Raw genomic sequence first — 26,949 nt, forward strand, 5'->3', positions numbered from 1 at the left:
TTAATTTTTTAAGAATTTGTAACATATTGAAAAAGTATACATAAAATTTCAGCAGCTGAAGTTCACAATAAAAATAATTCGAACATCTTTTTTCAGAGTTAAAAAATTCGAAGTGAGAAATTCAGCTGTATTTAAAATTCAAAATCTAATGGAACAAACTATCTTCTATAGTTTTTGTCAGCTTTGTAATATATGCCATATTACTAGATTACTTTATGTTGTCAAAATTTGTCCAAGTAAAAAATCGCGATGCCAAATGTTCACAACGCTGGAATTTTAAAAAAAACATTTGACATTTAATTTTAAAGGTGCTTTTTGTAACCTTTCTCGTGGGGGTTATCCACTGTGTTCCCAAAAAATTGACATAATTTTAAAAACAATTAACTTGAAAACTACTACGTCTAGCTCATTGATGATGTTGATGCTGGTCTATCAGATCCTTTAGCCCTGCATAAGCAACCTTCCTCTTTAAATTTTTGGTACCAAGTCCAAATTTGTTTGCCAATTGCGAAGTTTTTCCAAATTTTATATCGAAAATTTGTCTTGGGTGACTGCGTGTGAACAGATTCCAAGTCTCAAAATGACTTCTTTGTGAGTGAATGCCTCAACCTGAAAACAGAACAAAAAGAAAACATTAAATATAAAATCTTGATTTGTTTTTATACATTCTGTGAAAATGTGATGTTACTTCAAAAAGAATTGCCAAAATTATCGGCCTGTGAAACGATATCAAGTTTTTTGGGACACCCTGTATTTAATGCCATACTGTGGAACATTGTTGATGAAACACATCCACATGGAGACAAGAAAGTGCAGAACCCTCACTAGAAAAGTTACATACTACACCTTTATGTTTTAGGTCACTGTATTAATATAATGTATCTTGCTTGAGGTCAAAATGTCATTCCAGGCTGTGAATTATAAAGATTTTGCATATAGTTTTAATGTAGTTTCGCTGTCCTGAAAAGTTCCATAGCGTGGCTTTAAATGGAGATTGAGATGGTGTGTGCAATACTGTAGTAATCTTCTTTGTTATGTAGTTAACTTATCAATCAGTTTTAATAATGAACCACTTTATGAGTCGATGAACAGAAATATGTGTAAAAAAAACAACAACATGGGAGTACAGTACAGTGGTCTCTGGATACGGGGAGGGAGTTTTTGTTTATTTTTTGTTTTTCAAAAGTTCAAATTTTAGACCAAATGTAAATATCCCAAATATACTGTGCACGTGGTTTAAAGTGGAGTCAAAGTTCAAGTACACAGGAAGGATGTTTTTATATTTATTGTTTGATAGAGTGACCTACATTGGTATTGTTAGTAAAACTGCTGTCATGGTTTAGTTCTGGTTCAGCCCTGGTTTAGTTTAGGTTCAGTCCAGATTTAGTTCTGGGCTAGCCCTGGTTCAGTCCTGGCTTAGACCTGCTTTAGATCTGGTTTAGATTTGGCTTAATCCTGACTCAATCCTGACTCAGTCCTGGTTGAGTCCAGTTCTGGTTCAGTCCTGATTTAGTCCTGACTTGGTCCTGGTTTAGTCTTGGTTCGTTTTTCGGTTTAGTTCTGGTTTAGTTATGGTTTTATTTTGTGTTAGTCCTGTTTTAGTTCTGGGTTAATCCTGGTTTAGTCCTGGTTTAGTTCTGGGCTAGCTCTGGTTCAGTCCTGGTTCAGTCCTGGTTCAATCCTGTTTCAGTCCTGTTTCAGTCCTAGCTTAGACCTGGTTTAGCCCTGAGTGAGTCCACTCCTGGTTCAGACCTGACTTAGTCCTGATTTAGTCCTGACTTAGTCCTGACTTTGTCCTGGTTTAGTCCTGGTTTGTTCCCAGTTTAGTTCTGGTTTAGCTCCAGATTAGTCCTGGTTTGGTTCTGGGTTCAGTCCCAGTTCAGTCCCGGTTTAGTCCCGGTTTAGTCCCGGTTTAGTCCCGGTTCAGTCCCGGTTCAGTCCTGGCTTAGACCTGGTTTCCAGTCCCAGCTCAGGTCTGGTTCAGTCCTGACTTTGATGTTTAAGAAAATTTGAAACCGACAACATTTAACACAATTTGTGATAAATCTATGCATATTTACATTGTTTTCCATTTAATTTAAAATAATTAAACAAAATCTGAGCAGTTGATTTACTGACAATTTACCAAATCATGTGTACTTTCTTTAATCTACCTAAATTTCTATCATAATCTTATATTGAGCGCCCTTTGTTAAATGAATAAAAGATGCATTTGGTACTTTTCAGATTTGCACACAGTTTGGTCCTAAGTTTATCACATCTTTTTAATGATGTTTAAATTTGTGAATTATTGTTATTATTTTGATTTTGTTCCTTTTTTTTGGCTGGATTTAAAATGACCAACTGCAATGTCTTATGGGAAATAAAACTGTTGCTTCTTAATATTCTCTTATTTTTGTTTGATGATGCAAGAATGTTATGATAAAAATGCATTCTTTTTCAGCATGTATGAGGATGATAATATCTTTTTAAAGATCTTATATTACGCAAAATTGATTCTTGTGAACTTTGAGTCAGGTTAGAATGTTGTTACCTTTTCAAAAATAGACTGGAGTTGTGTTTAGTTTCATTCCCACATGTATGAGTAACTTTATTATTAATCTGTCTACACAGCAAAAAGTGGAGTGTTAAAATTGACTCTCACAGAACCAGTTTTAATATTTTCTCAGGTTTTATATGAGTCCAATCTGTTCTAGAGTTAATTTAACATTTTTGGAAATGTTAATTAAGTAACACTGGACCAAAGTTCCTGAATCAAGAGTTATATTAATGTTTTGATTTAGCTAAACAACACACAGAGATGTTTTTTGTGGGAGGTGCCAAATTAACACTAGGGAAAGCTGAATTAACTTGAATTGAATTAACAACCATATCAACTCCAACCAACCATTTAACTTTGAAATACCTAAAATAACACTTTTTGTATTAAAAACAACTCTCCAATATGTTACCCTGAAATTTTAACCCTCCACAGTTTTTTGCTGTGTACATCTCCAAATCTCAAAAAAATCTCCACCTTGTGATGTCATAATTAATTCAGTAGTGATTGGGAATTCCAGGGCTGAAATTATCCAAATGATTCTAGTGAAGGTGTATGGAGTTTAAAAACAGAATGGAGCACTTCTTGTATTACCACATGACATCACAAGGTGGAGCAGAGTGTTTTCTGTTTGAGAGAAGCACTCAGCCTTATGATGCAGGGTTAGTGTGTTAAATGTGTGAAAGAAAACACAACGCCAGGAATGTTTTTGATGAAGAAACTCTAAAACATAGACTAGAAAGCAGCATAATATGGACCCTTTAATTGTTTGTTTGTTGCACATGGCATTTTCCTGTATCTCATATTCTCAGATGTAAGCTGTGAAATGGTATGAAGCTGTAGTTCGCACGTCATGTTTATGATTTCACACTATTATCTAACTGCGTAATGAAAATCTTGCATTAGATGTGAGGAAATTCCTAAACTCAACACGTCCTACTTTGCACTAAACAGCAGCTGAATCCACAGCACAGAGTAGTTTTATATCTCGGGCTTAAATCTTAACTGTACGTGGGAGTGCGTCGGGTCCAGACTTGTTCTTTTACTGCGCCATAAACTTCCTTTGAGCCGCTAATCCTCGAGCGTCTCTGCGGCCTCTCCATAACCGTGCGCTTTCGGGTGTGCGCGCAGAGGACCGCTCTGGGACCGGACGAACCGCCTCTTTTTCAAAACTCTCCCAGAGAAAAGGCGAGTGTGGAGGCTTTGTACCTCCAGTTTTCATGAGTACACCACTTATGTAAGTTGCCATGGTATTCAATGTAATTTTGTGCTATCTCTTTTTTTTTTTTTTGCTACTTATTTAGAATTTATTATTACCATTTATGTATTTTTACTCTTTGTTATGAGCGAGCTACTGTGTCCAAATCATTTCCCTTGTGGATCAGTAAAGTTTGTCTACGTCTACTTTGGACACAGCAGCTCACATGCCACAATAAATAACAAATAAATAACAAAGAGCAAGGTCTAAACATCAGATGCCCTTCCATTCAACTTCACCTCTTGACCTAGATTTATCAGCCAGATTATGGATCGATAATGAAAACTTTAAAATAAAAATAGATAAATAAAACATTTAAAAAAAGATCTGATTATAGTTCAACCAGATACTAAATTATGATTATTTTAATGTTTTTAATCACACCTTGACTTCTTATACACTTTTCCCCAAATGTTTGTATTAAGGTCACGTGTCTCTAAATGTCATTGGATTGCCTTGAAAGTTCCAAAGTTAGGTATTAAACTTGCATCGCCATGGAGACAAGGAGTTACAGGTCAGATCTGTGGAGATGTGAGATTGATCTTTTCCTAAGATATGTTTGAGCAATTAAAACACCTGTAACTGAATGAATGGGGATTAATAAGTGTAATGCCTTACTTTGCAACATTCCACACAAAGCAATATCATCTCCTTGGAAACAAACTAGCAATAGACTCCCCCACTGGAAAAGTTACACAGTGCACCTTTAAGTTTCCTTGAGCAGATGAATTTTAATAGAAGTCGGATGAAAATTCCTCTTTAAAGGGGCCATATTCTGAGGTCTTCTCTCAAACTGAAGACATTCTCTTCCACCTTGTGATGTCATGTGGTAATACAGGAAGTACTCCACTGTGTTTTTAAACTCATTTCACCTTCACTAGAATCATTTGGATATTTCAGACCTGGAGCCAATCTCTACTGAAAAAACCTAAAAAGTAACTGTTTACTTGAAAACTACAACTTCATGACATCACAAGGTGGAACAGAGCATTTTGATCTTTGGAGATGTAGACAGACTAATTATACAGTGTTACTCAAACGTGTGAATGAAGCAAAACACAACTCCAGGTCTGGTTTTGAGGAGGAACAACATTCTAGCATGACTTAAAGTTCACAAGAGTCAACTTTGTGCAATTTGGGACCGTTAACTTTAAATATTTTTTCTATATATCGGCTGCCAATTTCTTTGGACATCCATAAATCTCCATGTAACAGATTGCTGCACCGTTGCTCACTCTGCTCTGTGCCCGGGGGGAGGCCTTCGGGGTGTGGCCAACCGAGCGTCGGAGGCGGGCACTTCGCTGCTACGCTTCAGTGGAAAGAAAGTGCAAAGTGAGGAGAAAATACCTGGATGGACAATCTCAAATAAGTAAGTCGATTAATCACGCATTTAATCTATAGTTTCAGGTGGTTTTGGTTGCGTTTCTGCCGTGCGTAAAGGTGCAAAGCGATCGCCGTGTTTGGTGCGCTCTAGTTTCCATGAACAATAGTGGAAAGAGGGTCGCCGTTTTGAAATCATCGGGAAGTTTAGCAGCTATTGTTGTTGCTATCGAGGCCACGTAGCTTTTAAGACCAGCTCAAACCCTTCTTAATCTTTATACGTTTATTTATGTAACTATAAGTGCAGTAAACAGTGTGTATATGTTGTGAATACGGGGGCTTTTTTGCGTTTTGAATGGTCTCCTTGGGATTTCGAGTACGTCCATTCATTTGCTCCACGGACGTCCCATTTGGAAACGCAAGGGCGAAGAAAAGGACGCGGATTGAGTTAATTTAGCTTTTTAGGATGACTCAAACGGGGCCAGAGAGTCTTCTATTGTCCCCTGTTAGTCATATTGTTTGGCCAATCCTGAAGATCTAGTTTTACGCGTTACGTGCCCCTTACTGTAAGTTGTGCTCGGGTACGTCTCTGTACACATTGTAAAGTCAAAATGCTGTCATGGCAGATGCTACGAGCTTGAATGATCTCATCTCATTAATTTTTGATGTTTGGTGAACCTGGCCTCTTATGTCTGTCAGAGTAAACGCCGTAGTACACACGTCGTAAACGAATTCGCGTAACGCACAGTTCAATCCGTGATGGGACCCTAACAATAACATTTAACCAACTCATATCTGCCATCTACATTTGGAAAAACTGCTGTGGTACAATACATTTCTAATTAATATGACTTGTTACCACCCCACTGAGAAATATTGTCTTTACTACAACTTTTAATTGGAAAAGTACCTTACTGTGGATGCAGAAAGATTTTGTTTTTCCTTAGTGAATGGTAGTTGTTTTGGTGGTTAAAATTGCTCTTACAAATATACAATACAGTTAGGGTGACACCATTGATTTGTCCCAGTTTTTATACAAGAAATGTCCCTATTTTTGACAGGTTTGATCCCTGCCAACAGGAAAGAGAGGCATAAATTGGCATTTGTTGAGGTAAACTACAGAAAATCTGCTTAAAAATGACCAAAACACAATGAAAACGTGGCTATACTCCCTCACGTGTTAATCATGAATGGGCTGAATGCAGAACAAATTTCCTTCATTATTACCAACCACTACAAACCGAGGGTGTGCCAGTTTTTGAATTTGAAAATCTGGTCACCCTAAATACGGTAGAACACGATTTTCAACATTAAATGATAGTCCTTTCTTCTATATTACCATTTGGTCTTATATCTGTATCCATAGTGGTCCATGTGTGTATACTAGTCTATGTGCTCTTAAACTTGTTCTGATACAGCTCAAGATCATTCTAAAGACATTCAGGAAAGCTTGAAATGAGTATCTAGTTTCAGTGCTAGTTTGAGCATCGATTAGTATCTGATTTTCTATATGTTTATGTTTACAAGACAAGGTTTCTTCAGCTGGGATATTCATTTGTCAAAAGTGTAAGAAGTGTTGTATGTCTATTTATCTATAGCAGGTTTAATCATTTTCCATTTTGGTAAGACTATACTTGAAATAAGACAGACTACTTCTACACTAGTACGATTATGCTTGGTCTTTTTGTTTTTTTTCTAATATATTTGAAGAGGGGCAATTCTAAGATCAGTAAATAAATACATATAATGGTTAGAGATATTACTACATGATAATAGCAAAATCTGTGAGTATAGCTTCTTCAGTTCCGGTCAAACGCTGGTGGACACTGTCTTATATTTGCTTGCAGGGAGGAGCTAACTACACTGAAACTACTCTGAAACTAAAACTCCAATTTCTTCACAGTTTTTATTTTGCTAGGTTTGTTGAACTACAGTATATGAGTGAACTGTCCCTGAGTTATATTTGCATTATGTTCATTCCCCTAATGGGTGATTACCTGACCAGCCAGTCCCTTCTTATCCACAGAACGTGAAAAACCTTTGTCCAAATTTTCGTTGATCCAAATACAGCCTCTAATTTGTATCACATGGCCCAAAAATGCCGAAAACATTGTCTCTCCAAAATTCTTGTAGCATACAGATCAAAATATACACTTTTTCTTACCTGAGATAAGTCATGGTTTTATGCTTCGATTGTTGATTCTGTAAAAATCCTCTCTGTTTCTCAGTCCTTTACATAGATTTTTCTCCTTTTTTACATGTAAGCTCCTAGGTCTGTTTATGACTTGAATAGAGCATGCCTCTCCCTGATTGGTTAATCCACCTGTTGGCTGGAAGTGCCACAATGTAGGGTTAATGCTTTTCTATGGCAAAATATCTTTGTAAATGACTGGTGTATTTTCCACCAGCTTCATAAATCTGCCCCATTACCAAATCTTCAACCAACAAGGTCCACAAATTATAAACATTCTACCATGAAGAATTTATCCACAACTATCAAGGTAAGAAAGAGGGAACACCTAAAGGTGAACAACGACTAGCATTAGTGAACTATTCCTCAACAAAACTAACGTTATGGTCATACATAAAACATAAGTAACTTGTTAACTCAGACAGATTCTACAATTAAAATAAAAAATCGATTTCATGATGTAGACATTAGCATAGACAGAGAGATTTGTGCAGTTTAAATGCTGGACATGTAATCTGTGAACATCTGTAGCATTCAAACTGCACAAATCTCTCTGTCTATGTTAATATCTACATCATGAAATTGATTTATAATTTTAACCGTAGAATCAGTCTGAGTTCACAATTTACTTATTAACAAAGTACTTATTAGTTGTGTTTTATTCATGACCATCACATTAGTTTTGCTCAGTAGTTCACTAATGCATCATCATTGTGTTCCTTTATGTTTTCGTTGTTCTTACCTTGATAGCTGTGGATAAATTCTTCATAGACAGAATATGTCCTTTGTCGACCTTGTTGGTTGAAGATTTAGTGATGGGACAGATTTATGAAGCTGGTGGAAAATATGCCAGACATCTCCACAGATATTTTGTCATTGAAAAGCATCAACATAAGTGATGTTTACCCTACATCGTGGTAATTTCAGCTGTTGTCAAAAAGGTCTGTGCACCTTTACGTTAACTCATGCAGAACAGACCTGGGCATTATACAGCTCCCGGGTCACATATGACCCTTTGGTTGACTCTGAAAGGCCTGTTTAAGATAATTTGGAATTACAAAATGAACATATTTTATCATTTTACTTCATGCATGGACTAAAGCTGCATTGCTTTTATTTTAGAGGTGTTTTTTAATGAAATTTTTTGGAAGGCAGCCTCTCTTTTTCATTACTTAGTCGTAACATAAATTCTTAGCAGTCTGACCAGCTTGTCAAAACACTGATATTTACTTTTTTTTACACAGAAATGCAATTAATATTATGCAGAATTGAGTTAAGCATTTTGGCCCAGCCCTCCACAACATTTTCTGATGCTCTTTTTTACAGTATAGCGATGTCTGTATTAACTAATGACTCCATTATTCCTATTTGGGACATGGAAGTAGGACATCAAACTGATCCGTGAGCTCTATTACTTGAAACTGACAGCTCCATTTCAGAAACAGCAGTTAATGATTTTTAAATGATTACGATGACAGCCCATAAATATTGATAGCGTTTTGGCTCAGGCTTGTTGTAATAATATATTCTGTGCATGCTCCGACTAGCAAACTCTCTATCAACGGTGTCTAAAATGGCCGTACCGCTGCGTATTAAAGATGGGATGAGACACAGTTTCCACGAGACGAGACACGTGATTGGGTCCATGAGAACTAATATGTAAATTAAGTTTTCAATTTTGGCCTCACGTTTTTTATTTGTTTGATTTCATAGTTTTGTTTTCATTCCAGCACTGGTTTTTGGAACTGTCAGAGATGTAACTCACCAACACGTGACACCATTTTTGTCCAATCCAAATGCAATCGCTTGAAAAAAAAAATCTCACAAGGTCATTTTTCTCTTGTGGCAATTTTGAGGCACAAGATGTTGTCCCATCCCTACTTCATATGCTTCAGGAGTTGGTGGCACAGTGGTTTGGACTCACCTCACTCCCAGAAGGTTTCAGGTTCAACTCCTTGGCTGCCTGGAGCTTTCTGTGTTTCCTTTTGGAAATGTAACGATATCCAAATTTCTCAGTACGATACTTTAACATCTCACGATACAATATTTACTGCAGTATTTTATGGAGGCTAACAAAAAAAAAGCCACTTTTTCTTCTTAAAATTCCAATACAAATTCTTGTTTCTATGGAGATGTCATTGCTCTGCCTGGGATGTTCCACAGTATGACATTAAACAGCTCTACCTCATATTTATCTACATGTGGTTTTATAGCTCAAAAATACCTAGAAAAACAGGCATTCTGACTGATCCACAGATCTGACCTGTAACTTGGTCTGGTTTGGTCTTCGTGAAGGATAGAAAGGTTTAATGCCATACTGTGAAACATTCCAGACAAAGTAATAACAAAAACATTTCCATGGAGAAAAACATTTGATAGACCCGACCCTCCACCAGAAGAGTTACTCAATACACCTTTAAGTCGTTTAATCCGTCTCTGGCGTCTCAGTCAACCAAAAATGTGTATTAGTCGACTCATTATTTTATTTAGATTATAAGGATTTGTATGAGAAAGGAAAGTGAAAGTGCAGATTTGACAGTGAATCATGAGTTTAATCTACATTTTTTCTTTTTTTTTTACAAAGAGTACAAACTTTCCTTGTACTCTCTGTTTACATAGCTTCTTTTGAATGAACTCCTGAGCGTTTGTAGTATAGAGTGCAGTTTGGGTCACATACACGGTGAGGTCTAGGTATGGCCCAATACCGATACTATAAGACTGTTTACCGTATTTTTCAGACTATAAGTTACTCTGGACTATAAATTGCACCAGCCAAAAAATGCATAATTAAGAAGAAAAAAACATATATAAGTCACACTTTATGGGGGAAATTTATTTTATAAAATCAGAGACCAGGAATCGACATTTCATCTTGAAAGGCAAGTTCTAGTAATAACAATAGAAGAGAGAACAACAGACTGTTAACGTCACATATGAACAAAGTTTAACAAACTCTCCATCTCACTCCAAATCACTAAATCCATTCAATTCTTCATCCTCGTGTCACTTTTGAGCAACTCCATGACCTCCGGAGGTAAACAAAGCGCCGCTTTCTCTTTTGTGTAGCGGTCATCACACTCAGTATCAGTTCCAGTTAGAATTATTCCGGCCTTCCTGAATCCCGATAGGATGGTTTTGGTTGTCACTTAAAATTTACGTTTTCAGTGGTACAGAAGTAATGGTGCGATTGACTGACATGATACAGACAGGACAGCGACTCTTTCTGCAGGACACATGTGCAGTAGAGCCAAGTGGTACAAAATAGTTGTAGCATTTTCATATATAAGTCGCAGGAAACACCCAAACCATAAAAAAGTGCAACCTATAGTCTGAAAAATATGGTACTTATTATAGTTTGTTCAAAAATGTTTGAGCTTTTAATACAAAGTTGTTCCATAATTACTTTAGAGGTAAATAAGAGCTATATTACATTATTTTTGTAATTATAGTATGCTTTATTTTTTAGGAAAATAAAGTCTATTTTTAGCCCCTGCACTGGTATTGGTAGATATCAGGTATCTTTGGTGGGGGATATGAGCAGTTGGGCTGGCAACCATTTTGTGTACTGTGGTCCAACGCAAGAAATGATCTGACGGAGGCATTTTGCCAAAACGTTATTTAAAAATAACAAAAGCATTTGGACGTTGGCCATCTGAGTGCGCTATGCATTTTGCTGCTCCTTGCATTTGCACCTCTACAAGAACTTTGGTGTGCGTTTTCTGTTTCATTAGATATCGGCAGATAGTTAAAGCCATGGTATCAGAATCAATATCAAAACTGAAAAGCTACATCAGGTCATAGATTATGGAAAGTTTGAAGAGTTTTTGCCACACCTCCTTTTTAGTTGACTAGTCAGTGAGGAGGACATGTATGTAGTTGACCAAGAATTTATTTAGACGTTTACAATGATTGTCCTGATCAAAACTAGGGATGTAATTGTGTTATAATTTTGGTAAAAATCTTCTCACAGTATATTGAATTACAAGTCTTTTTGCTTAAATTAATAGTTACGTGTTTTATATGTCTTTCTTTGTGATTTTAATGTCTTCTTATCTTCTTATGTTATTCTGTAAAGCACTTTGAATTACTGTGTGTATGAACTGTGCCTTGTCTTGCCTTGGTGCACCACTAGGGTTGGGTATCATTAAGAAGTTGCCCATACAATACAAACTTTGATACATGGGACCATGACACAATATATATCTCGATACAGTAAACTTTCAATTCAATACGATATATCTCAAATTGATTCTATACTGGTCAATAAAAAAGAAAGTCTAAATCATGGCTGTGATACTAAAAGTCTTTGTTAAACCACGTCTTTTGCAAATGTTCTCGAAACAATTTCCTCCTAACAAGCAACAAATCTGTAGCGCTGTAACAAAATAATTGAGTAAAATATACCAAAAAGTACTCTTGGAGATATATCAATCCAGCAGCCCACGATATCGATACTGTATCATCACATTAAACTATACGATATTTCGATATTTTTGCACCACTAGCTAAAAAACAGAGGGAACTACATAGACCATGATCCTTTGGTGTTGTCAGTGCAGACTACATGAAGAAATAGCTGTTATTAAGCACTTTTAAATCTTAATTCTTCATTTTATAACAGTACCAAAGACTTTTCCAAGGCTTGTAAAAGGAAAAGGTAGCATATTCACAGTTTTGTAAATATCCACAAAATGTTGCAATAAATATCAAACCGTGAGATGTATATGGTGAAAATATTATGGGATTTTGATATTGTTACATCCAAACCAAAACGAGCTCAAGATCTGGAGAGGGGTTTATTTCTGTCCTGTCAATGTGACTTTTTAAGTATCGATATCAGCTCAAATGAGTATCTAGTTTTGATACTAGTTTTAGTAATGATTAGTATGTGTTTACTTATTTTGGGACATAGATTGACTTGAAATAACATAACAGCATATAAAATTGTCACTATGATATGGATATTTTTGTTTTTGCTCATTTGTTGTGACCTAAACAAATGATCGATTAAGTAATATTGACATCCAGATTACATCAGCCTGTTCTCCACACTCATCCTATAGGCCTCTCTTCATCTCATGTTATCAGTGCATTTCCTGTGTCCGCCCAGTTTCCATGGAGACAAATGACACGAGGGCAGCTGCAAGCTCGAATCGCAGCATTAGCAGACTGCAGCGCTGTTATTTCAGATTGTCCTTAAACGCACCTGCTTCACTTCACCATGTGTCTCTGAGTTGGTGTGTATGGGGCTCCAGTTGTCTCAAGTTTGGGTGTTTTCACTGACACAAGCGAAAATATAGTAGTTAGCATTAGGATAGTGTTTCAAAAATATTGAACATCAGATACTAATTGATTCTAAAATTCTAAAACTAGTATCAAAACTAGATACTCATGAGACCGGGTTTCGAAACTAAAAAAGACATATTCAAAGGACAGAAATGAAGCTTTCCTGAATGTCTTTAGACTGATCTTGAGTATAAGAGCACATAGACTAGTATACACCCATGGACCATGATGGAACCTACCTGGACCACTGATTTCTGAATTATATGTATTGCTGAAATTGCATAGCTAAAATTTGATTGATTTAAATGCTTATTTGCATTGTAAATGTATAATTTTGATGCCTCATTTTGTTATGTTTTATAGGCATCTAACAGTACCTCATCTACAACTTGCCATGGCTTTTATATTTACAACATTTCTGGTGACTGCTAACATTAATCGCTCTCTGGCATTTTGTTTTACAAAAAGTAGCTCAGAAAAAGGTTGGAGATGCCTGTTATAAATTTTCACTGTATAACTTTTCTGATGGAGGGTCCATCATACACTTTTCTTCATAGAAATTTTATTGCTTTGTCTGGAATATTCCACGGTATGGCATTAAACATTTCTATCTTTATGGAGACCAAACCAGACCAAGTTACAGGTCAGATCTGTGGAGAGGGAAATCAGCTGGAAAGTCCCCTTGAATTGTACCCTGTATGAAATTAAGTTAGTTAATCTATATACATAAAAAAAAATGTAAGTGATTGCCACTACTATTTCAGAATTTTTTCTTACATATTTCAATGAAATACATAATTAAAACCTTCCTAAAAGTGATTCTGTAGCTTTCTAAGTTTCTTGTGCTTTCTTTGTTGCTCTGCTTGCAAATTATGTTCATGGCAAGCAGTTAAGGATATAATTAATAATTCTTCCTAAATGAACAGTTAAAGATGACATAGGACATGGGGAACAAGAAAAAAATATTTAAAATACGATTTCATAGTAAACATCTGTGAGCAAATGAGGATTATATTTGCTAAGATTGGTAAAATGGGATAAACAAGACGCAACAACGCCTGTTTTTCTTTCTTTTGAGCTATAAAACTACCTGTGATTGAATAAATGTAAAGCAATGTAGTAATATGAGTCCGGTATCCGAGTGTTTATAGCCAAGGCTAATTCACAGCACCAGTCCCTATAGGAGGCTTTTAACAGATCACATTTCACTACAGATGCAGTGTTAATACGTTTAACAACAATAAATGCACCAATAAATACAGTGAAGAATGTGTGAAGGAAAACAAATATAGCAAATCAATATTCTGTGCTCTGTATGCTCCACTGTGTTTTTAAACTCCATACACCTTCACTAAAATCATTTGGATGATTTCTGCTCAACAAAAGGTAAAAAGTAGCTGTTAATGAAAATTTGTGTCTGCTCGCTCCTTCTGAGTGCACAGAGAGCTACGAGAGCTGCTCAATTTAATGGCCCAATGAAAGGTAATGAAAACCGAGACATTTGCATCACTTCATAAAAAAACCCAGATGGCCAGGACAGGATGTGGAAAACAGATATGTCCGGGGGAAAACGGACGTTTGGTCACCCTACGCTACACACAGCAACCTATATTCGGTTTGCAATCAACGAAATTCTTAATGATCAGTTATCGATTAATCGACTAATCATGCCCATCCCTAATCATCACATTAAACAATACGATATATCGACATTTCAATATTGCACACCCCTAGTGAAGATCACACGAGTCCATTTTGTGTAATATGGGACCTTTAATCCTTTAATTGTACTGATGCAGTGAAATTCAGTCCGGCGTTTCTTCAGAGCTTCTGTTTTCACCGAACACTGAAGCTTTAGATCCTGTTTATCCAGTGACTGATTTTCTGAAACCAAAACATTCAAAATGGCGGCTGCAGATTGCCATAGCAGCAGATTCGGATACAGAGTTTATTTCACTTCACACGTTTGTTTGGGAGATTACACAACACTTTCCAGTTTCATTTTGAGAACAAGTTTAAAGCAGACCAATTATGCAAAATACTCTTTAGAGGTTGTAACTGTATGGTATAGTTATTCTTTCTAGGCACACTGTATAACTTTTTTGGTAGAGGGTCTGTCACTTGCTTGACTCCTTGTTTTTTCCTGAAATGTTCTACAGTATGGCATTTTATTGAACTGTCTCCATGGAGACAAACAGTCCACTTCACCAGGTCAAGTTACACGTCAAGATCTGTGGAGAAAGGACCTGCTCTCTGTAATAGTTCATGTCTTTGCTGTAGTTTAGAGAAGAAAAAAAAAACTGAATAGATAGAAGACATATGTGTTTAATGCCACACTGTGGAACATCTCAGGCTAAACAATAACCAGACCAGCAGATGGCACACCCTCCACCAGAAAGTTACACAGTGCTCCTTTTAAGTTACTCTTACTTCTTGAGTAGTTGTTTTCCCAAATTACGTACTTGAATAATTTCTTGAATACTACTACTTATTACTACTACTACTACTACTACTACTCCTACCACTGCTGCTGCTACTACTACTAGTACTATTACATTACTACTACCGCTATTACCACTATTACTACTACTACTATTACTACTACTCTTCTACTACTACTACTACTACTACAACTCCTACCACTGCTGCTACTACTACTACTACTACTACACTCTACCACTGCTGCTACTACTACTACTACAACTCCTACCACTGCTGCTACTACTACTACTACTACTACTACTACTACTACTACTACTACTACTACTACTACTACTACTACTACTTACTACTTCTACTACTTACTACTACTCACTACTACTTCTACTACTACTACTACTTCCATTACTACTATTACTACTAATGATATTACTACTACTACCACTACTACCACCACCATCACCACCACCACTACTACTACTACTACTACTACTAGAATAATATTATTTTTAAAGTAACGTAACTTTTATTTGAGTTGACTTTTTAGCTACTCCACCTCTGATAGTACATCTTCTGTAGTAGTCTTTTTTTTTTTTTTTCAAACTCATGTCTGTGTGTGTGTGTGTGTGCGCGCGTGCATGTGTGTGTGTGTTTGTGTGTGCGAGCATGTGTGTGGCCTGCTCCCTCCGTCTCATCCTCTTTTATGGTCTGGTGTTGTGACAGTTGTTTCACTCGGAGCTGAAGCAGTTTTGTGGAGAGCAGCTGCTTCAGACTCAGAGGCCGATGATACACAAACGCAATTCAGGACAAACGAATGACTCCCGAGAGGTTTCTGTCGCTCAAAATGGCACTGAAGCCGTTTCATTATTAAACCGTTATTAATATAAGTGAAAAAGAGGGTAATTTACGTCTATGGAATATAACTGCTAATACATAACAAACAGATTCAGATCACCATGTTACCTTTTATTGTTTTGAAAATAAGCCTCATAATTGCCTGAAACAATATATTCAAGGTGCATTGTGTAACTGTTCTCCTTTCTATTCAGCCTTTGTTTCATTACAGGTGATTTTATAGTTCAGAAACACTCGCCACTCCACCGAACTGATCTGTACCTTAGCCTGCTTGCCTCCATGGAGATAGAGAAGTTTAATGCCGTATTGTGAAATATTCTAGGCTGAACAGTCGAGTACATCTAACTGGAGACTAGCATGTAGTGTACCCTCTCCAAGAAAAGTTACGCAGTGCACCTTTAACATAGGTTTTATTTTTGATGCTCTAAGACCTCTCTCCCTTTGCTCTCTGCGCTAAGTCACCCCCCTTCAGAGCATTATCACATTAAATTCAGTTTGCATCCTGCTAATGGAACTATTGCACATCGCATCTTTTTTGTGAAGTTGTTCTGTACAGTTTTGTATCATGCTTTTGTATATTTATAGAGAAATGTTGTGTCATAGAATATAGCATGTTTTTGATGAGGGAACACAATGTTATAACGTGGTAGAAGGCTCCTAAAAATCAATTTTACACAACACTCCCCCTTTATACTGGCTTTATAGTTTATAGTTGTTGTTTTTTTTTACTTGAGTTTAGTTTATAAGAAACCAGAGATATTTTCTCTTTTTTATTTATACTGTCTTTGATTTGGGAGGGTTGATATACTAGTAGGTGCTAATATCTAGCCAAACTGGTGTCACCTAGTGCCTTCGCTCAATTTCATTTCTCTCCGGCGACTAGGTCAGGAATCGGAATACAGTAGACGGTTTGCAAGAACCCAGAAAGTTGTAGACCATGCACCGGCCAATCTGACAAGAGCTGTGAGGCCATCACGTCAAACTCAAGCGCCTGTCTGGGTTCCTTTTGTGGTACAGCACAACAGTAAACAAAGCGTCGAGATGGATGTAGACAAAGACAGACATTCTGTGTTGGCAACAATTCCCGAGATCGAGCATTTTCACATTCTACTTTGTTTGCTGTTGTGCTGGAAATTACTTGGACACCACTGAGCGTTATGGCGCATTACATACGTCACGACCAAATAGCAGCGATTGCTTAAATTTAAAAAAAGTACCCGTCTACAGTCAACGAACGAATCCTAATGCTGCGAGGTCAGACGGTTTCCACAAAGTGAAACCGGCTGATGAATCAGACTAGCTAATATCAGTGTCAGGGATAATAATTCAGTTTTATATAGTTTTTTCTGCTAAAGTTGTATTTAATTGATTTCATGTTTTTAAACATTGCAGTTTTGAAACCTCATTGTCCTTTGTGAATGTACCCAATACCTTTTTAAAGGTGCTCTACCAGATTTTTACTGTCCTGTCCTAAGAACATGAAAAACATAACTAGTTCTTTGGATCTCTGCAAACTGTTTACAAAGTCATTCCTCGCTGACCTTATGCATTCTGAACATCTCTATTGTGTACAGAGACTATTAGTCTCTGTACACAATAGCTCTGTAATCCTCACTGTGAGCGTCACTACTTCCTGTCCTAGTTTATCTCTATGAAGTTTTTTTTGTAGCATGCTAAGATGCACTTCCTGTTTATCGGACAATAACACACACACAGACAGTACACAGTGGGCTAGTCAAGCTTATTTATTAATAGTGGTGGATGAAGATCTCAATTTTGTTAAGTAAAAGTACAGGTACAGGTTAGTTACTCAAGTAAAAGTAAAAATACCACATAAAAAAATCTGCTCATGTAAATGTATCAAAGTACCTGTTTAAACATGTATTTAAAGAGTAAGAAGTAAAAGTATTTTCCTGAGATTTTTGAACAACTGAAAGATGAAATGTAGTGATTTTGATAAAGTATTTAGCTGATTTTAAGTGATTCAGTTGATTTCTTAATTTTTCTAGCTGTTTTTCAAATTAATGTGTTAAAAATAAGCCTCCATTTCAGTAGGTCTCACACCATAAAGAAAAGTACTTTTTACTTATCAGTCCAGATCTAAAATGTAGTGGAGTAGAAAGTACAGATAACTGCTCTCAAATGGAGTGAAGTAAAAGTATCCACTCTTAAATATACTGAAGTAAAGTACAGATACCTAAAATTTGTACTTAAGCATTGTACTTTTACTTGTGTACTTTGTTACCTTCCACAAAGCAAATTTAAAAACAACCACAGCTGAACAAAGTACTGTACAAAGACAATACAAAGTGCAAGATAATACATACGAAAACATAATAAAATAAAACAATACAAATGTCCCACTTAGCTTGTGTTAAAAAATATTAAAATTTAAATATAATAAAATGTTTAAAGATAATATTTCGCTGCTTATACCATATATCTGGACTGGGACAAGCCTCACAGTGTCTGTGAGTATCTTAACTTTGTCTAATTACTTTATACTTTTATTACACTAGTATAAAACCATTAATATTGCTACTACTTATTCACCCAGTCTCTCTCTGCTCTGTCTTTCTCTGCCACAGCTCAGAGCACTTCTCAAACTCCTTTTTTTAGACTTTTATTTTGAAGGAGCCCCTGGGGTCTGTCACTTTCACTCACAATAGAAAAAGGGGTCAGGAGATGCAAAAATAACCCGTAGGACGACCTCAGTGTTTCGAATGACAATAGCTCTCCGTTCACAAAGGAGTCAATGGGGCCAGGTCACATGAATGCCACTGATGTTGAAGTATTTGAAGATACTTTGAATAAGTTGTGAAAAAGAGCAGCTTTTTGCATTTGTGTGGAGTAAGCTCGGTTCATTTAAAAGGTAAAAGGTGGAGAGGAAATCTGTGTGTTTGGTTTAGGATAAAGATGAATAGAGAAACTTAATCTGGCCACACCTTCAGATTTTGGGTGTGTTGGAGTTTGTGTTGAGTTTAAATGGAGGCACAGGTGAATAAGTGAACATATGGGAGGAGTCAAGAAATTTAGAAACAATGCGAAAATATAGACCTGGCTTTAAAGGGCCCATATTAGCCTATTGTCTGATCTAATGTTGTTTCCTCATCACAACCAGACCTGGAGTTGTGTTTTTGGTGAATGGTCATAATAGTCCCATAACACACAAACACACACGATAAAATATGTATTCGGGTGTACTGTATTATTTCACACGTACGAAAAATCTGTGACCACTGAGGGGCAGACGCAACCTCGAAAAGACAATGATCTCTCTTGAAGTTGATTTCTGCTTGCGCAAGAGTCATTTCTGAACTCTCGAGGATGTTTTCTGTGAGCTCGTCTGCGTGGTGGATTTCTGAATCCGTGTATCATTCGTTCATTCGTTTTTCAAAATAACGAGGGGGGGGGGGATCAGACGTCATTTCGGTTAATTTGAAGTTAAATTTCACAATAAAATGTAAATGTTTTATCTGCAATACAATGTGATGTTATAGAATTTTACAGAAATTTTGAGAGCCTTTAAAATTATGATAGATGAACTAAAATGTCACCTTTTTATTTTAGAAAGTTGGAACATATTCTCATTATAGCCCCATGTCTGTCTGGTCATATATCCACTCTTGTTTTGTCTCCTCTGATGATTGACGGGCCGCATCCAATTTCAGAAACCAGAACTGGCTCCTTTCTGCCTCAAAAGTGCATTTGTTAAGTTTAGGGACTAGAGTTACAGCTGCTCTCCTAAGCCCCATTTAAAGGTGTATGTTCAGTGAAATATAGCGCTTTAAGAACATTACTGCCCAGAAGAACCACAGAAACTTGAGAGGAGGAAGTGGGTTTGTTGAGCTATTGGTAAATGTTTCATGGCAAGTTTTTAATATTTAGTCAGAACTTTGTACCTTTGGGAAGCTAGTATTGTTTTGTACTGACATTTGAAACTCAGCGCAGTGGTTAAAGGGCCCATATTAGCCTATTTTCTGATCTTATCTACCTGCTTGTCAAAGCCTGATCCCATCAGATCTCAGAAGCTCCGCAGGGCCGGGCCTGGTTAGTACTTGGATGGGAGAACACTGGGAAAATCAGGGATGCCAGTCGCAAAAACTGTTGTTGCGTCCTTAGGCAAGGCATTTCACTCACACTGCTTAGTATGAAAGTGGTGTGTCTGAGTGATGGTGGTGGTCGGAGGGACCGATGGCGCAGATTGGCAGCCGCGACTTTGAACGTCTGGATAAGCACTAGTAGTAGTAGGAGGAGCAGTAGTTGTAGGAGTAGCGGTAGTAGCCTTAGTAGTAGTAGCAGTAGCAGTAGTAGTAGCAGCAGTAGTAGTAGTAGCAGCAGCAGTAGAAGTAGTATTAGTAGTAGCAGCAGTAGCAGTAGCAGCAGCAGCAGCAGCAGTAGCAGCAGCAGCAGTAGTAGTAGTAGCAGCAGCAGCAGTAGCAGCAGTAGCAGTAGCAGCAGTAGCAGTAGCAGCAGTAGCAGCAGCAGCAGTAGCAGTAGCAGCAGTAGCAGTAGCAGCAGCAGCAGCAGCAGCAGTAGTAGCAGCAGCAGCAGCAGCAGTAGTATTATCATTATTATTATCTAACAGGTGATTGAACCCCTCTAGAAAAGTTACCCAGTGCACCTTTAATATCCGGTTTTGGGTAAAATAATAAAAACCAGGCCTATATATTAGCGCAAATATATCATCAGAGCTTTGGCCATCAGTTTCTCTGGATTCCAGAATCATTACTATGGACATCAGCCATGAAAAAAACATATCTGCCCATCTCTAATTAACCTTCAGTACTGATAACTGAGTAAAACATCTGCCTCCCCTCTCCTCTCCAGATCCTCGTCACTGTGACAAAGACAGCAGAGATAGAGCCTGCCTCATAATTTGTCTCATTAGACCTTCATTAGTCTCTTCAGGATCCTGTGGCTCTGAAAAGCTTTTCTCAGACTCGCTCCAGACTCTTGAGGTTCAGCTCCAACCACAGTTCTCATTGTGTAAGATTTACTGTATATGGTGGCAAATCGAAGGCTTCTATCTGCAGTTTACATGCTCTACTTTCTTGATTTAAAGGTGTTTTTTATTTGTACCTTTTCACCTGCTTGCTTTTATGGATATGTCATTGCGCTGCCTGTAATGTTCTAGTCTGATTCATCAGACGGTTTCACTTCCGTCTGACCTCGCAGTGTTAGATTATTTTTTTGGTTATTTTTTTGTAGTACTATACAGATGGAGTCGTTAAAGGTCAAACAAGTAACTTCTACCACTAATCAGAGATACAAGCTAATTCGTATTTCATTCTTCTTTAATGCAGCTTATGTTTTTTTTTAAAGGAGCGCTGTGTAATTTTTCTGGTGGAGGGTCCGTCAAATCTTTTTCTCCATGGAGATGTTATTGCTTTATCTGGAATGTTTCACAGTATGGCATTAAACCTTTCTATCTTCATGGAGACCAAACCAGACCAAGTTACAGGTCACATCTGTGGAGAGGTGACCCCGCGCACAGTCAGAATTTTGTTTCTAGGTATTTTTGAGCTATAAAACCACCTGTAATCGATTAAATGTAAGGTAGAGCTGTTTAATGTCATACTGTGGAACATTACAGGCAGAGCAATGACATCTCCATAGAAACAAGATGTTGAGGGACCCCCAACCAAAAAGTTGCACACATACATTTTAACAATATTGTGCATTTAGAATATGTTTTTGGGCATAATCTTGCTTCAGACCTACATAACATTCTACCCAAAACAGTCATATCACCATGGAAACAAGCAGGTGGTGAAGAAAAGTTGAAGAAAAGTTGCATAATAGACCTTTAGAGCTAAACTAGGCCTGTGACTTACACTTCTGCCTTTGGCTATGAGAGCAGGTCTTATTATAGATGCTGTACGTCTGAAAACACTGTGAAATAGGTCAGGACAACAGCCTAGGATCCTTAGAGTTAAGTGCAAAATGTTAATTTTGTTTTGATTTCAGACTTTACTACATTTTGCTACATGTTTTCTAGTTTTGTCAATTTTGATTTAAGTTAAAAATTCTGCTTCCTTATTAGACACAGGTAGCAGATATGGCATATGGGAAATCAGCTGGAAAGTCCCCCAGGCTGGAAGGTCCCCCTGTATTATACCCTTTATGAAACTAAGTGTGTTGCACTTCTTACAAATTATGTTCATGGCAGTTAAGGAAGTTAAGGAAATAATTTATATTTCTTCCCAAATCAACAGTTACAGATGCTATAGGACATGGGGAACTAGTAAAAATAATTTAAAATATGATTTCATAGTAAACTTCTGCAAATGTTATATTGATGTCACATACTGAAAAATATGTGCTACTTCGGGAAGATTGGTAAAATGACATAAGCAAGCAGAGGTGGGACCAAGTCGTTGTTTTGCAAGTCTCAAGAAAGTCTGTGACCTCAAGTCCGAGTCAAGTCCCAAGTCAAATACAGGCAAGTCCAAGTTGAGTCTCGAGTCACTGGCCCATAAGTCCAAGTCCAAGTCGTCTGCTTTGAGCTTCAAGTCATTTCAAGTCTTTAAACCAAAATACCAAATATAGCTTAGATTTTTGCAATTTATTTGACTTTTAAGATAAATTGTACTTAAAAAAAGAATCATTGTATATTTGTATATGAGTATTTAGTATTTGTGTAAATTAATTGGGTTAATTTTTCCTTTTTAAATGTCTTGACAAGATCTTAGTGTGAATAATTATGATCAGAATAGAAAATATTCAAATTTAAAAGTGCTTTTCAAGTCTTCTCAAGTCAGCGGCCTCAAGTCAGAGTTAAATCCCAAGTCACTGACTTTCAAGTCCAAGTTGAGTCCCAAGTCTTAGTCCATTTTATCAAGTCAAGTCTCAAGTCCTAAAATAGTGACTCAAGTCTGACTTGAGTCCAAGTCACAACTTGCAAGTCCCCACCTCTGTAAACAACGCCCAACATTTTTTGTCTCGCTACATTCACATTTCATTTTATTATGATATCGAATGATGATTTTTTTTTTAACTCAATACATCACAGTGACACGACTGACTAAAGCCCAGCAAGAATGTCCCCCCTCTCCCGGGCACAGCAGTTACCCTTGTGCCGCCCAAGAGAAGGGGGCACTCGTAGACAATGGGATGCTTGTGCTGGGACTTTCAAGTCAGGGGGATGCTCGAGCAGTATTCGGCATATGTTACCTAGCAACTATAACGTAATCAAACAAGAGTTATGATCAGACTAATACAGATAAACGCCAACACCTTTATTTTGAGATTTGTAATTTTGATTTAAGTTAATAATTTTACTTTCTGGTTGGACACGGGCAGCAAATATGGCATATGTTACCTAGCAACTATGACATAAACAAACAAATAACTATGATCAGACTAATACAGGTAAATGTCAACACCTTTATTTTGTTGAATGAAGGTTTAAGCGGGCAGAAAAATAGCTTCCTTGTGTGTGAATTGCCTTTGAATTCTCCGGTGGAATTTGCTGTTTAACTGTCACATTACAGATTTGTTGACCTGGTTTATGGTTCATATCTCTGTAAATACCGGGCCTATCCACAACATCAGTTATTCTCTGTCAGTATGAATAAACAAAAGTGAAATCTCAGAAAACGGGGCCATTATTCAACCCCAAAGACTTGAGTGTTGTCAGTGAAAAATACTTCTTTGAGCCAAAAGATTAATATGACAAGTTTTTGGAGCTGATCCCAAACAAGTACTGAGAAGGTTCAACATTGATGGGATGATCTGAAACTATTATAATCCTGTTCCCTCCTCAAAAACAGACCTGGAGTTGTGTTTTGTTTTATTTACACATGTTTGATTAATCCTTTATTATTCGTCTGTCTACATCTCCAAAGCTCAAAATGCTCGGTCCCACCTTGTGAGGTCATGAAGCGGTACTTTTCATGTCAATAGCTACCTTTTACTTTTAGTTCAGCAGGTACAGGCAATTCCAGGTCTGAAATTATCCAAATGATTATAGTGGGGCGCTTCCTATATTACTAGGGATGTAACGATATCCACATTTCTCAGTACGATACTTTCACGGTATACATCTCATGGTACGATATTTATTGGAATATTTTGTGGAGGCTAACAATCTAATAATAATTAATCTAAAGAATTAAGTTGTAAAGTGCTTAAAAACAGTTATTTCTTCATGTATTAGTAATCTGCACTGAAAAGGAGCAAAGGATCATGGTACGTATATGTAGTGCTCTGGGGTTTTTTTTTAGCTATAACGCTGCACCATAACTAGGGATGTAACGTTAACCAAAATATCCTGATATTGTATCGTCAAAGTTCTCACAATAATATTGTGGACTGACACAATATATCGAATTACAAGTCTTTTTGCTTAAATTAAGAGTTATGGTGCAGCAATAGCTTAAAAAAAGACACAGGTAACTACATAGACCATGATCCTTTGCTCCATTTCAGTACAGACTACAAGAAGAAATAACAGTTCTAAGCACTTTTAAGTCTTAGTTCTTTGGATTAAGTCTTGTCAAAGCATTATAAGACGAAAGTATCATATTAACAGTTTTGTTTGCCTCCACAAAATATCTCAATGATGATGTATATCGTGAAAATATCGTACAGAGAGATTGGATATTGTTACATCCCTAATCGTGAGCCTACCCACTATATCGTGAGCTTCCCTACGATATCGCAATAAATATCGTACCGTGAGGTTCATACCGTGACAAAATTGTATCGTGAGACTTGGATATTGTTACACCTCCTAACCATAACTATTAATTCGAGCTGAGAGACTTGTAATTTGATATATTGTGATGACCCACGATATTATTGTGGGACTTTTGATGATACGATATCACTATATATTTCGGTTATTGTTACATCCCTATATATTACCATATGACATCACAAGTTGGAACATTGTGTTTTCTGTTTGAGAGAAGAACTCAGCGTTAATATGCAGGGTTTGTGTGTTAGAGGTGCATTGTGTAACCTTTTCTGGTGGAGTGTCCGTCAAATGCTTTTCTCCATGGAGATGTTATTGCTTTGTCTGGAACAGGGGTCTCCAACCTGTAGCTCTTCACTCCCTTTAAAGTAACTCACCAGTCAAGGGATTTCAGAATTCTGTGTATTGTGTTAAATAAGAGGAAATATATATATGGTTAAAGAAGAGCTTGAAATGGTACAAAGGAAGAAACTGAACAGTCAGAGGTTAAAAAAAAGATGAAAGATACAAAACACAAGTTCAAGCTCTGCCAAATCTATCTGTCTGCCAAAGGTGGACACTTTCATGAATCAAAAGTTTAGAATATGTTTTGGTCAACAGTAAACAGTAAAAAAAACTAGAAAAAGTGTGGTATGGTGTTCTAAAACTTTTGACCGGTAGTGTATGTTTCATAGCAATCTAACTGTTCCCCGTCAAAGGCTTGCTGTTATATTTAATTTATTTCTATGCAACTCCTCAAATTAGTAGCTCTCTGGCATTTTCATTTTGTAAAGGCTCACTAAAGTAAACAGGTTGGAGATCCTTGGTCTGGAATGTTTCACAATATGGCATTAAACCTTTCTATTACGGAGAAAAATTATCTCAATAATATCGTGGGCTGTCACAACATATTGAATTACAAGTTCCTTTACTTTAATGTCTTGTTTTATGATATAATAAACATAGGACACTACATATCCCATGATTCATTTCAGCACAGACAAAATAAAGAGATCAGTTTTTTTACTTGAATTCTTGGGATTATGATGGAAATAATTCACACCAAAATCTTGTCACTGTATTTTAAAAGCAAAAAAGTGTTCTATCTACAATAATAGTAGCCTTTCCAAAATATTGCAGTAGATATTGTACCGTGAGATGCATATCATGAAAATATTGTATCGAGAGATTTGGATATCGTTACTTCCCTGCTTTCTATCTTCATGGAGACCAAACCAGACCAAGTTACAGGTCAAATCTGTGGAGAGGCGACCCCGCTCACAGTTAGAATGTCTGTTTTTCTTGGTATTTTGGCGCTTTAAAACCACTTGTTATTAAATTCATGTAATAGAATCAAGAAGGTGACAGACCCCCAAACAAAAAGTTCCATAGTGCACCTTTAAAAATGTGTGAATGAAACAAAACACAACTCCAGGTCTGTTTGTGATGAGGAAACAACATAATAACAGATGAGAAAATGGCATAATATGAGCCAGTCTGTGTATCATTCATTGATTAGTTTTTCAATATCAAACCAAAAATAAGAAAATGAAAAAAACAACTATTTTCTTCATTATTTGCCTCCAAAACCAAAATGAAAAAATGGATAACGGATAAAGGACTGAGACCGGGACTGAGACCGGGACTGAGACCGGGACTGAGACCGGGACTGAGACCGGGACCGAGACCAGGACTGAGACCAGGACTGAAAACGGTTTAGTCCTGGTTTAGTCCTGGTTCAGTCCTGGTTCAGTCCGGCATCGCAGTTTAAGTTATGGAAACGGGAAACGGCTGTTTTTTGGGGGGAGTTTTTTTGGTTTTGTTGACAAACAATAAAGAAAATAGTTGTTTTTTAATTTTCTTATTTTTAGTTTTATATTGAAAAACGAATGATATACGGATTCGGGCCCTTTAATATTTTTCTTATTCAGTAAAGCACTTTGAGTTACTTTGTGTACAACCCAAACGTTTCCTTTCCGCTGGTGACTCCTCGTGCCCTGTTGAACTCTGCTCATCCTTCCACATTTCAAACAGTGAAAGGACCCAGGCCACGCCCCTCTCTTTATCACCTCTCCTCCAGTGACACCACCACATCCATCACGGCCGCCTCTATTCTGATCCCACGCTAAAGACGAGTCCCCGTTTCCCCGGAGACGAGAGCGGCGCGGAGGAGAACGTGAGACGGGAGGCCAAACGAGTTTAGGAGAAAACACAGTAATCCAATACGGCCGCCATTATGTCAGGGTGAAGGAGGGGAGAGAGATGATTAGGTCTGGCACAGTTTAGAGCAGGACCAACACAGTAATGTATATGAGGAGGGAGGGGTGTGCATTACAGCGACCCCTGGTGGTTAGAGAGACGTGAACTCCCTATTGGAATCG

The 26,949-nt window shown here is 37.2% G+C and overlaps 1 protein-coding gene across 1 annotated transcript in view; it reads left to right on the plus strand.

Annotated features, from left to right (window-relative positions):
• The first annotated feature begins 5,042 nt into the window (after positions 1 to 5,042).
• The window catches only part of LOC110157831 (vang-like protein 2), a 39,129-nt gene continuing 17,222 nt past the window's right edge, over positions 5,043 to 26,949 (plus strand). Inside the window, exon 1 of the mRNA XM_020922222.2 lies at positions 5,043 to 5,166. The gene's annotated coding sequence lies outside the window, so the exon portion shown is untranslated. The remainder of the gene's footprint in view (positions 5,167 to 26,949) is intronic.

This window comes from Boleophthalmus pectinirostris, unplaced genomic scaffold (assembly GCF_026225935.1).
Source record: "Boleophthalmus pectinirostris isolate CB_2022bp ecotype Guang Dong unplaced genomic scaffold, ASM2622593v1 HiC_scaffold_16, whole genome shotgun sequence".
Classification (NCBI taxonomy): domain Eukaryota; kingdom Metazoa; phylum Chordata; class Actinopteri; order Gobiiformes; family Gobiidae; genus Boleophthalmus; species Boleophthalmus pectinirostris.